The following is a 13,696-nucleotide window of genomic DNA, read 5'->3' as shown; positions in this document are numbered from 1 at the left end:
TTCCAAGTGCAAATGTGCAAGAATGAGGAAATCAGTAGTTGGGAGATTCTACAAGAGTTTTATTCAAATATGCTATGCTGTCATCTTTCTCACCTACGACAAATTTTCTTTCCTATTCAGAGTGAAACAAAATGTTGCCTTAAAAAATATGTGCTGTTTCCCTATATAATTTTCCAGTTTCTTTTCAGCAGACACTCTCAGTAATAATATGACACATTTTCTTCTTTTTATCAAGGCTGCACTGTCTTAGAGTAATATATGTGGCTACACTTCCCATTATGAAACCTGGTTATCCTGGGTGTGATTTAAGTTCACTATGAACGTAATACTCTGGAAAGGGACTCTGTAGTATATCCATTTGTTTAAAAACATTCTTCCTTAATTAAAAAATCACAAATTATCTTTTTTTTTTTAAGTGCAGGTAGTAGGGCATAACATTTGCCATTCATTAAAATGAGCTTTCTTGGACTATTTCTCACTCCTGCTCCCAAAACAGTAACAGCAGGTTTGTGTTTTGAATCAAATAACAAAATTGTTGTTTATCTGAAAGACAACTATAGACTTAGACATAGCTTTTGATTGTAAAAGCACATAAACATTACTTATTCTTACAATTTGACATACCGAACTATTTCTACTCTTTTATGTTAGGCATTTCAGAAATTTGATCTGCTAAATTCTAACACTGACACAATTTGAGCCTAGTGAATGTTTATGTAACAGTTCAATGAATAAACAGAATTTTAGATCCTAAAAGAACCTTGGGATTCTAAATGAATGTAATAAACCTATTAGTGAAAATTCTTTTTCCTCTTTGTGAATATGAGGAAACGTGATGGACCTAAGTCAAGGACATTGAAAAGGCCTTTCATGTGAGTTTAAATAAAGATACATCATGTCCAAGCCACACTTACTTTATGCTCTGTAAACTAAGTCAGGTGGCCAAGGTCACCCAGAACACAAGTGGCCTGAGCTCTAAATGAATTATATTTATTTGTTATCCTCTAACAGTGCTTCTTAAATTTAATGTGCATATGAATTTCGAATATTAGATAAGGTCACCTTCATGTCAGAGCAAATACCAATGACACTTGAGGCTAATGATTCATAAGTCTCTTCAAACTTTATTTTGGGAATAGGAAAAACCCATGTCTTTATTTTTCTTCAAAATTTGCATAATTCCCTAATTTCAGTCTTCCTAGAAATATCCTTAGAGCTGATTCTTATACTCCTGTGCATTTGTCTCTTGAGCATTTGTCTTTGGCTGAAACTATGAGCTGCAAAATAACAACAATAGCAACATAATAATAAATGATCCCAAATCTTCTTCCGTCTCAAAAGTTTGAAATTTTGTGTTAAATTTGAATCTGGGTCAGTTTGAATTTCAACTGAACTGGTTTATCCATCCTGAGAGATAAATTCCTAAGAGAATTTCGGACTCATTTAAAGGGAGAGGGAATTGAAGGTATTTTTATTAAGTTGTATAAAGCCTGAAGAAAACTAATTTTTGAAAGATAGAGAATTCTGAACTTAGGCACACACATTGGTAATATGAAAATAATAGCAATTCAATTCAGTGAAGACCAAAGTAGGGGACCTTCTCCATTATTTTTGCTTTGATTTTATATTTCTTTGTTGAATGCCAGTGTGAACCATTTTCTGAACGTCTTTCTCTTACAATCAGTTAGTTAAAAAAAAAAAGAATAAAAAAGACAAAAATGCGAGAACTTTTGAGGCAGCACGTTGCTGTCTTGTTCATTCAGCTTGATGGGACAGGCAGACTCCAGTTATTTCTTAGTGACAAACTCGTTGGTGGATGACACGAGTCATGGGGCAACCGTTCAGTGCAGAAATGGCAACTGTTTTGAGAGGCAGTTGGGTTTGGCTTTACAATGACAAAGTGGATGGTAGGGACTGAGAAGGGATTCTGTTTGGGTAAGGCATCTGGGAACTTTCTTTCATTGTAGAATGTGGTCATCGATTGCAGCAGCCTCAGACTGTCAATTACTTAGTGGAGGGTGTCCGTGGCCACAGAATGAAGACTAGCTGTTGTACTAGTAAGAACAACAATGATGATGATGATAACAAAAATAACATTCGTTTGGTTTTACAAAGTGACAGGCACTGAGCTCAATGTGAATTATCTATGTTTAATTTTTATAGTAACCCTGTAAGACAGGAATATTTGTACCCTGTTTTATAGTTGAGGAGACTGAGGCTTAGTGAGGTTAAATAACTTGTAGAGGGTCATTCAGCTCATAAATGACAGAAGAATCAGAACTTGAACCAAGGTCTGATTGCAAAGCCCATATTCCTCAAAATTAACATATTAAAAATTAACTAGGGGGAGAAGATGTGGCTCAAGCAGTTGGGTGCCTGCCTCCCACATGGGAGGTCGTGGGTTTGGTTCCTGGTGCCTCCTAAAGAAGAGAAGCAAGACAGCAAGCTGATGCAAAGGGCTGGTGCAGCAAGCTGGTGTAATGGTATAATGAGATGACGCAATGAGATGTCCCAACAAGATGATGGAATGAGGAGATACAACAAGAGACATAACAAGCAAGGAGTGGATGTGGCTCAAGCAAATGGGTGCCTCCCTCCCACATGGGAGGTCCTGGGTTCAGTTCCTCATGCCTCCTAAAAGAAGATGAACAGACACAGAAAGCACACAGTGAACAGACACAGAGAGTAGACAGCAAGTGCAAACAGTGAGGGGTGGGGAGAAATAAATAAACAAATAAATAAATAAGTCTTTTTAAAAATTTACTAGGACTTCCAGGAAGATAGCAGACTAGAAAGACAGGGGATTCTCTTCTCTCCCAGAAAAATAGCTTGAGGACAGGCTGAAATGAACTGTAAAAAGTGTTTCAGGTTTAGGACACCAGGGGAAGGCTGGGCACAGCCCAGAAGAGAGAGGGGCAAAGGAAAAGAATTGCAACTGCAGAACTGAGTTAAATGCTGCAGCTGTTGGCATCCACCCACCTTATACAGAAGCACCTCAGTACTCGTTGTTAATTGGTTCCAGGAGGCACAATGTGTACCAAAAACAATGAGTACCAACAAAATTTTCCCATAAAGAATAATGTAAATAAATTTAACTGCATTCCTAAACCAAAGACAATGCACATTTTTAAGGTAATATAAAAAGATAGAGTTGTGTATCATTACTTTACATGAGAAATAGACCTAAAAATTAAGAAATACTTAGATTAAATGAAATAAGAACTTAACATGTACTGAGAAGTGTCCATGGCCTAATGGGATAGTGCGAGGAGAGAGGTGAGGAGAAGAGATTACATGGAGTGTGGCTTGGAAGGAGAGTCCCCTCCAACAGAACATCGGTCACTAGCGCTTCAGGTGTTCTTTCTCTTTTCTGCTTTATTTCAACGTGCACCGCAGGCTCTGACACACTCTGTCACCTTCACTAAAATTTACCCAATGAGGACTGCTTCTGGCTTTTCAGAATTCCTTGACAGTGTGAAATTATTTGGCAGTTCAATAAATTCACATTTCTGCTTATGAGAGCTTTGTCCAGATGGTACTTCTCCACAAAGTTTGGAACTTCTGCCCATTTTGCACTCATTTCTTTTATCAAGGAACTGGAGACATTCTCCCTTGTCTCCTCCTCACCTGAAGAAATCTCTTCAGCCACCTCTTGTTGCTGCTCCTTCTGTGGTTCCTGCAGCTCTTCAGTCCTGAGCTTTTCACGATGTTCCTTCACTAACTCCTCACCATCAGTAGCATCGACCTCCAGACCCACAGATTGGCCCAAAGATACAATCTCCTGCACAACTGTATGCTCTGAATCTGCAGGCTTGGGGCCAGCCTCAAACCCTGTGAAGTCTCTCTGAGCCACAGCTTCTGGTCATAGATTCTTCCATTCTGAATTAATTGTCCTATCAGAGACTTAGTTCCAGTCCTTATCAATAAGATTATGGCAGCCCAGGACATTGAAATGCTCCTTCCAGAATTCTTTGAGGGTCAACTGGGTGTCAGAGGTGATCTCAAAGCACCTCTGGAAAAGTGCCTTGGCATACAACTTTTTGAAGTTTGAAATGACCTGCTGTCCATAGGCTGGGTGAGAAGATATTGGGGGACAGAAACCTTACAGTGATGAAGCTGAACTCCTCTAGTAAGTCATTCTCCAAGCCTGGAGGGTGGGCAGGCACATTGTCCAAAAGTAGGAGAGCTTTCAGAAGCAAATCTTTCTCCAGCAAACATTTTTCCCCAAGGGGCCAAACATTTCATTTATCAACTCGGTGAAAAATTATCTCGTGAACTCAAGCTTGGCTGTTGCCTGCCACATCACATGGAGTTGGCTTTTTATGACTATGCGTCTTGAAACCTTGTGGGTTTTCACGATGATAGACTAGTAGAGGCTTGAGTTTTAAGTCCACACTAGTATTCCCACACAATAGAGGGAGCCTGTCCTTCATTGGTTTGTAGTCTGGTAATGCCTTCTCCTCTTTTGTGATGTAGGTCCTACTTGGCATTTTTTTCTCAAAAAACTCTGGTCTTATCACAGTTAAAAACTTGGTGGGGAATAAAACTCTGGGCCTCTACCTAATCTTGAAATTCACTGACGAATTCATCAGCAGCCTCTTTATTAGCACTTGCTGCTTTGCCATGCCTCATGACACTGTGGATGCTGGTCCTCTTTTTAAAATGATCAAACAAGCCATGTCTGGCCTTGTAAACTTCAACACTCTCATCACTTGGTTCTGGTTTGTTTTTCAAAAGACTGGCCTGGAACACTTTCGCTTTTTCATCTATCATGTTTTCAAACACAAAATCGCCACTAACTGCTTCTCGTTTACCCAAATTAATAACAGCTTTTCAACTTCCTTGAGTGTCGAGGGATTTCTGCTTTGTTACTGCTTTAACTCCCTTTGCAACATCAGCCTTTTAAAATCACTTCTTTGTTCTTAATTATGGTGGAGACCACTGTTCTAGGCATACCATATTCCCTAGCAAGATCCGTACTATGATTCCACTCCTATATTTACCTGTTATTTCTCTTTTTTCTCAAAAGTGTTGCAAAATAATTTTCTTTTCTGCTCAGCACTATCACTCCTCATTTTCTTAGGATGCATGATGAGAAAAAAAAAACCCACAAAAAATACACAAAATGACCACAGAAGCTAAGATACAACTGTAATGGGATGTGTACGGGGCAAGAGCGTGACTAATGTGTGAAACTTTGTTTCAGCTGGAAAAGGTAGTGAGTCATGAGGCAACTGACACAAGTTCTAGCTTTCACATCAAGCACCAAACAAACGATGAGTACTGGGACAAAACTTTTGCATCAAAATGCATCGAGAACCAAATTTGATGAGTTTCAAAGCAGGCAAATACCAATGTATGACTGTAGACACTTTTGAATTCTCAGGCTTTAGGTCCAGCTACAGCCAAAGGGGACCCAGGGACCTACATCCCCAGGAAAGGGGAGAAAAAAGGAACACAGCCTAAGGCTGACTCAGTTTCTGACCACGCATTTGGTCTGTATGTCCCATGAGCCCTTCTGGGACAGGTGGGTTCACACCACCATTTACCTTGGGAGCTGACCATGGGAATAAACAGATCCGGGACCAAAAGGTCCAACCCTGTCATTTTCCCTCTTTACTGGCCAGGAGTGGTTGTTGAGGATGCAGAAGCCAATGGAATTATTTCCTCTCCAGGAAAAAGGAGGGGGCTCCCAACAAAGGTTGGAGAATTGCTTCTGAGAAAGTTTGAATTACAAGGCTCTTAGCCTCCAGGCAGGATCTGGTCTGTGTTGCAGCAAACACACTCTGACCAAGCATTGAAATGGGAGGGCTGCCAAAGAGCACCATTTGCTGGCAGACCAAGGAAACAAACATGAGGGAATTAAAAGGAAATAAGAGGCTTTTTCCCACCTTTATAGCCTTCCTCCCCAAGGCCTTAGGAAGTGGATCTTCTACACATTACTGGGTCCAAAGCCCATATTTGAGCAACTAATAGAGGCAATCCTTAAGATGCAAAACAGATTGAACCAAGAATCAAAGAACAGTAGTAACACACAGCCTGCCACCACTAATTCCTGATGAAAGAGAGAGAACTTGAACATCTCAGTAAACTCGCTATCCTAATCAGATGCCTAGACATCAGCAAAAAATTACAAGCCATACTAAGAAAATGGAAGAAACAGACCAAGAAAAAGGAATATATCCCAAAGCCCTAGAAAAGACACAGGACTTGAGACAACAAATCAATGAGATGCACAAAAATTTCCAAAATCAAATTATTGAATTGAAAGACAACATGACTAAAGAGATAAAGGACATCAAGAAGACACAGAGAGAGTACAAAGAAAAAGTTTAAAACCTAAATAGAAAAGTAACAGAGCTCATGGGAATGAAAGACATGACAGGTGAGATTAAAAATACATTAGAGGACTACAACAGCAGACTCAAAATGATAAAAGAAAGAATAAGTGACACAGAAGACAGAACAGTTGAAATTGAAGAGAGAAAAGAATGGGAAAAAAATGAGCAAGGGCTTAAGGAGTTGAATGATAACATGAAACATAACAACATACATGTCATGGGAGTTCCAGAAGGAGAAGAGAAGGGAAAAGGAGCAGAAAGAGTGTTTGAGAAAATATAGCTGAAACATTCCCAACTCTCATGAAAAAATGAACTTCCATGTCCAAGAAGTGCAGCATACCCCAATCAGAATAAATCTGAATAGACCCACACCAGGACACATATACTCAAAATGTTAAATGTCAAAGATAAAGAGAAAATTCTCAGAGCAGCAAGGGAGAAGCAAAGCATCATGTACAAGTGATGTCCAGTAAGACTTAGTGCAGATTTCTCATCAGAAACCATGGAGGCAAGAAGACAGTGGTATGACACAATTAGGATACTGAAAGAGTAAAACTTCTAGCTGAGAATTCTTTTTTTTTTTTTAAATTTTATTCATTTTGTAAAAATATTACATTAAAAAAATATGAGGTCCCATTCAACCCCACCACCCCCACCCCACCACTCCCCCCCCCCCCCCAGCAACACTCACTCCCATCATCATGACACATCCATTGCATTTGTTAAGTACATATCTGGGAATCTCTGCACCTCATGGTCAATGGTTCACATCATAGCCCATACTCTCCCACGTTCCATCCAGTGGGCCCTGGGAGGATTTACAATGTCCGGTGATTGTCCCTGAAGCACCATCCAGGGCAACTCCAAGTCCCAAAAATGCCTCCACATCTCATCTCTTCCTCCCATTCCCCATACCCATCAGCCACCATGGCCACTTTTCCCACACCAATGCCACCTTTTCTCTGTGGACCTTGGATTGGTTGTGTCCGTTGCACCTCTATGTCAAGAGGAGGTAGCTGAAAATTCTTTATCCAGCAAAATCGTCCTTCAAAATGAAGATGAGTTAAAAATATTCACAAAGAAACAGAAACTAAGAGTTTGTGAAAGAGAATCTACCTTTGCTGGAAATACTAGAGGAAACCTTAGAGGCTGAAAGAAAGAGACAGGCAAGACAAGCTTGGAGTAGAGTATAGAAGAAAGAATAGCAGAAAGGATAACCAAAAGAGTAAAAAGACAGATGAAATAAGATATGACAGGTGAAAACCAAAGGATAAAATAGTGGAAATAAATAATACATTTATAGTAATATCACTGAATGTGAATGGAATAAATTCCCCAATCAAAAGATATTGTCTGAGAGAATGGTTAAAAAAAAAAAAAAAGAAATAAATAAAAGACAAAACAAAACATGAGCCATCCATATGCTGCCTATAAGAAACTCGCCTTAGACACAGGGATACAAATCAGCTGTAAGTGAAAGGTTGGAAAAAGATACTCCATACAAACTGTAGCCAGAAAAGAGTGCTGATAGCTAAACTAACATCAGACAAAACAGACTTTAAATGCAAAAAAGTTATAAGAGATACAGAAGGACATATATTAATAAAAGGGAAAATTCACCAGGAAGAAATAACAGTCATAAATATCTATGCACCTAACAGAGTGCCCAAAACACATGAGGCAAACTCTGGCCAAACTGAAGGGAGAAACAGACAGCTATAAAACAATAGTTGGACACTTCAACATCACATCATTAGATAGAATAACTAGACAGAAGATCAACAAGGAAACAAGAACTTGAGCAATATGATAAACAAATTAGACTTAACAGATATATACAGAATACTGCATCCAAACTCAGTGTATTACACATTTTTCTCAAGTGCTCATGGATATTTCCAGAGGATAGACCACATGTTAGGTCACAATGTGATATAAAAAGACTGAAATCATACAAAGCACATTCTCAGATCATAATGGAATGAAATTTAAAATCAATTATAGAGGTAAATTGGCAAATATGTGGAGGCTAAACAACGCACCTCTAAATAATCAGTGAGTCAAAGAAGAAATTGTAAGTGAAATTAGTAAATATTTTAAGATGAATGAAAATGAGAGCACAAATTACCAAAACTTGTGGGATACAGTACAGGCAGTCCTGAGAGGAAAATTCATAGCCAAAAATGCCTATATTAAAAAAGAAGAGAGAGTTAAACTCAAAGATATAATTTAACAACTGGAGAAACTAGAAAAACAACAGCAAACCATTTCCAAAGCTAGGAGAAGGAAAGAAATAATAAAAATTAGAGCAGAAATAAATGAAATTGAGAACAACAAAACAAAACAAAACAAAAGAAAAATTAAACAAAACCAAAAGCTGGTTGAGATCTATAAAGAAAAAAAGGGAAGATGCAAATAAATAAAATCAGAAATGAAGGGGCAAATTTATGACTAACTCCACAGAAATAAAAATAATCATAAAAAAGATATTATGAAAAACTGTATGCCAACAAACTGAATATCCTAGATGAAATGGACAAATTCCTAGAAATGCACAAACTACACTGATGCTACAAGAAATACAAGAACTTAACAAACCAATCACATTTAAAGATATTGTACTAGTCATAAAAAATCTCCCAAGAAAGAAAAATATAGGACTAAATGGCTTCACAGGTGAATTCTACCAAGCATTTCTAGAAGAATTAACACTAATCCTGTTTAAATGCTTCCAAAATATTAAAGAGGGGGGAAAATAACCTAACACATGTTATGAAGCCATCATCATCCTAATACCAAAGCCAGACAAGGACACTACAAGCAAAGAAAACTACAGACCAATCTCTCTAATGAATATAGATGCAAAAATTCTAAACAAAATACTTGCAAACAGAATCCACCAACACATCAAAAGACTTATACTCTACCACCAATTGGGTTTTATTCCTGGTATGCAAGCATGGTCCAATGTAACAAAATCAATTAGTGTAATGCACCACATTACAAATTGAAGGAAAGAAAACACATGATCATCTTGACTGATGCAGAAAAGGCATTTGACAAAATCCAGCATTCTTTCTTGATAAAAACACTTTGAAAGATAGGACTAGAAGGGAAATTCCTCAATATGATAAAGGGCATATATGAAAAACCCACAGCCAACATCATACTCCATGGTGAATTGTTGAAAGCTTTCTGTTTAAGACTGAGAATAAGACAAGGATGCCCACTGTCACAATTGACATTCAACATTGTGCTAGAAGTTATAGCTAGAGCAATTAGATAAGAAAAAAATAAATAAAAGTCATCCAAATAGGAAAAGAGGAAGTAAAACTATCACTATGACATGATCCTATATTTAGAAAACTGAGAAATGTCTAAGCCAAAGCTACTTGAGCTAATAAACAAGTTCAGCAAAGAGGCAGGATGCATGATCAACATGCAAAATCGGAAGTGTTTCTGTACACTAGTATTGAACAATCTAAGGAGGAAATCAGAGGAAAAAAGACTCAAATACCTAGGAATCAATTTAACCAAAGAAGTACAGTACTTATATGCAGAAAACCACAAAACAATGCTAAAAGAAATCAATGAAGACCTAAACAAAGACATTCTGTGTTCATGGCCTGGAAGACTAAATATCGTGAAGATGTCAATCCTACCCAAACTGATTTATAGATTCAATGTAATACCAATCAAAGTTCCAACAGCCTACTTTACAGAAATAGAAAAGGCAATCACCAAATTCATCTGGAAGGGAAAGTGCCCCAAAATAGCCAATAGTATTCTTAAAAAAAAAGAGTGATGTGGGAAGAATTTCACTGTCTGACCTTGAAACATATTACAAAACCACAGTTCTCAAAACAGCCTGGTATTGGCATAAAGGTAGACACATCAATCAGTGAAAGAGAATTGGAGTTCAGAAATAAACCCTCACCTCTGTGGCCAACTGGTTTTTGACAAACCTGCCAAAGCCATACTAACAGGACAAAACAGTCTCTTCAACAAATGGTGCAGGGAGAACTGGATATCCATAGCCAAAAGAATGAAAGAGGACCTCTACTTCATTCCCTATACAAGAATCAACTCAAAATGGCTCAAGGACCTAAATATAAAAGCAACAACCATAAAACTACTGGAAAAAAATATAGGTAAACATCTTACAGACCTTGTGGTAGGTGATGGTTCCTTGGAACTTACACCCAAAGCATGAGCAATAAAGAAAAATAGATAAATGGGACCTCCTCAGAATTAAACTCTTTTGCACCTCACAGGATGTTGTTGAAAGGGTGAAAAGGCAGCCGACTCAATGGAAGAAAATATTTGGAAATCACATATCCATTAAGGGTTTAATAGTCATGATATATAAATAGATGCAACAACTCAACAACAAAAAGACAAACTACCCAATTAAAAAATGAGCAAAAGTTTTGAACAGACATTTGTCCAAAGAAGAAATACAAATGGCAAAAAAACCCACACAAAACCATGAAAAATTGGTCAACATCCCTAGCAATTAGGGAAATACAAATCAAAGCTACAATGAGATATCATTTCACAGCTATTAGAATGGCCACTATTAAAAGACAAAGGACTACAAGTGTTGAAGAGGATGTAGAGAGATAGGAACACTTATTCACTGTTGGTGGGAATGCAGAATGCTACAGCCACCATGGAGGACTGTTTGGCAGTACCTAAGGAAGTTGGATATAGATCTGCCATGTGACCAGGCAATACTACTACTAAGTATATACCCAGAAGAACTGAGAGCAGTGATAAGCTCATAGTTTGAGTATTATTCATGATTTCCAAAAGTTAAAAACAACCCAAGTGTCCATCAACCAATGAATGAATAAACAAACGGTGGAATATTATGCAGCTGTAAGAAGAGATAAAGTCATAAAGCATATACAACATGAATGAACCTGGAGGACATTATGTTGAGTGAATGCAAGCCAGACACAAAAGGACAAATACTGCATGAATGAACTACTATGAACTGAATATATTTTGTAATCTCATGGAGTTAATAACTTGAGCATGGGACACCAGAAAATAGAATGAGGGAGGGAATGAAAAGCTGAGGGTTAATTTGTGCAGAACTGGTAAAAAGGATGTATGTTAATCTCTGGAAATAAGTAGAAAAGGCGAAAGTCCAACATAATGTTTGTATTAATAACCAGCAGTACCATTATGTGGATATGAAAGTGGCTTAAAGGGAAAGTCTAACATCATGTATATTACTAAAAGGAAGACTAAAAAATGTAACAATGAACTGTATAGTATAGTAAAACTCATGTGAAATATGAATATGGGTACAATTGCATATATAAGACTGTTTTTCTTTGAAGCTAAACAAATGCATGTTAATATTACAAGATGTAATATCTGATAGAAAATCACGTTCTGCTATGTGAAAGAAACCAGACACAAAGTGCTACATATTGTATGATTCCATTGATATGATGTAAATATAAATCAATTTATAAATATGAAATTAGATTAGTGGTTATGAAGGGCTAGGAAAGGACAGCTTAGGGGTTTGGAGTTATTCTTTCTGGAGTAATGAAAATTGTTCTAAAATTTTTAAGGTGATGAATGCACAACATTGGGATTATACTAAAAGCCATTGATTGTACACTTTGGATAGCTCATATGGTATGTGAATATATCTCAATAAAACTGCTTAATAAAAAAGGAATATATTAAAAATAAATTTTAAAGTAAAAAAAAAGATTACTGAGAAATAGCAAGCTCATGCAACACTTCAGAAACAATGGAATGATATAATTATTCCTGTTAAATATATGTATAAATACATTCTGAAATCTTCCTCTCAAAGTCTCTATTTTAAATTAAATGAATAAAATAAATAAGGAAATTATTTTTTCTAGCACAAGTCTAAGATATTTCAGATTAGTTTCATGGCAAAAAAAAGTTTGCAATGAAGTGTCAGCCTGGAAGAAAATATTTGCAACACACGTAACAGACAAAGAGGTATCATAACTGATATAGAAAGAACTCCTGTATATTATTAAGACCAAGGCAAACAATTAAGAACACAAAGAGCTAATTACTGAGAAAAAGGCAAAAACTTATGAAAGAAGCTCAAACTCACTAATCAATAAACGCATAAATAAAATTAAATAAAGTCATCTCACCCATAATCTTGGTATATTCTTTATTGAATATAATTTTGTATTAAAGTATGCATTATTCTTTGACCCAACAAAGCCACTTCTAGAATCTATCACATTTATATAAGGATGATCATTTGTACAATTGTTTATAATATTAAAAAGCTGGAAATAACCTACAGGTTGTACATGAGTGTGTATGTGTGTGTGTTTGATACATTTTAATAGAGAAAAAAATGAAATGTTGGTTAATACATATGCATTGCCTGACTATGTTATTATAATAACTATGTTTTTGTATTTCTAATTGAGTGTGTATAGATAGGTATAGAATTAGATGGATAGATCATTAAGTCAGTGTAAATGTAGGGAAAAGTTGGAAAGAATATATACCATACTGTCAATCTGTGGGATAAAATGGGATGAGCAAAGGGGGTCTCTTACTTCTTTATCTATGTATATATTTTAAATGATGGATTTAGAGTACATTTTACATTTTTTGTTGACCTTTGGTATTTCATAAGTGAAATTATTTTTTAAAAGGAGAAAATTATTTGTCTCAATTAATCATAAATCTAAAATTATAGAATCTTTGCTTTTAATGGAATAGTTTATGAACTAGTATAAAGATGTTAAAATACATGACACTCCTTTTAAAATTTTTTCTTTATTGCAAAATGTCTAAGGATAAATATTCTGTAATATATAGACAAGACAATAATAAATAAAAATTATTCACAATCCCACTCCTCAGTGGTATATATTCTACAGTTTTTTCTATGCATACACATGCTTTTTAAAAAGTATAAATCTTAATATATGTCCATACAAAACTTCGTACACAAATGTTCCTGGCAGCATTATTTATCATAGTCCCCAAATGAAAACAACTCAAATGTACATCAGCTGATGAATGGATGAACTAAGTGTGGTATATTCATACAATGGACTATTATTTGGCAATAAAAAAGGAGTGAAGTACTAATAAATTCATGGATGAAACTAAAAAACATGGATGAAATAAAAAAACAACAACAACATTATACTAACTGAAAGAAGTCAGTCCACAATGGCCATATACTGAGTGATTCCATTTATATGAAATGTCCAGTTAAGCAAATCTATTGGCACAGGAAGTAGACTAGTGGTTGCTCAGGATGAGGTAGGGGTGGGGTGGCGTTGGATGGGGAGTGACTGCTAATGAGTACAAGGTTTCTT

The 13,696-nt window shown here is 36.4% G+C and overlaps 1 protein-coding gene across 3 annotated transcripts in view; it reads right to left on the bottom strand.

Moving 5' to 3' along the window:
• Nucleotides 1-13,696, bottom strand: part of KCNAB1 (potassium voltage-gated channel subfamily A regulatory beta subunit 1) — a 417,236-nt gene that overhangs the window by 71,309 nt on the left and 332,231 nt on the right. The gene's annotated exons all lie outside the window — the stretch shown is intronic.

Source organism: Dasypus novemcinctus, chromosome 4 (assembly GCF_030445035.2).
Source record: "Dasypus novemcinctus isolate mDasNov1 chromosome 4, mDasNov1.1.hap2, whole genome shotgun sequence".
NCBI lineage: Eukaryota > Metazoa > Chordata > Mammalia > Cingulata > Dasypodidae > Dasypus > Dasypus novemcinctus.
The sequence above is the reverse complement of the archived record's forward strand: the minus strand, read 5'-3'. Positions and strand labels throughout refer to the sequence as shown.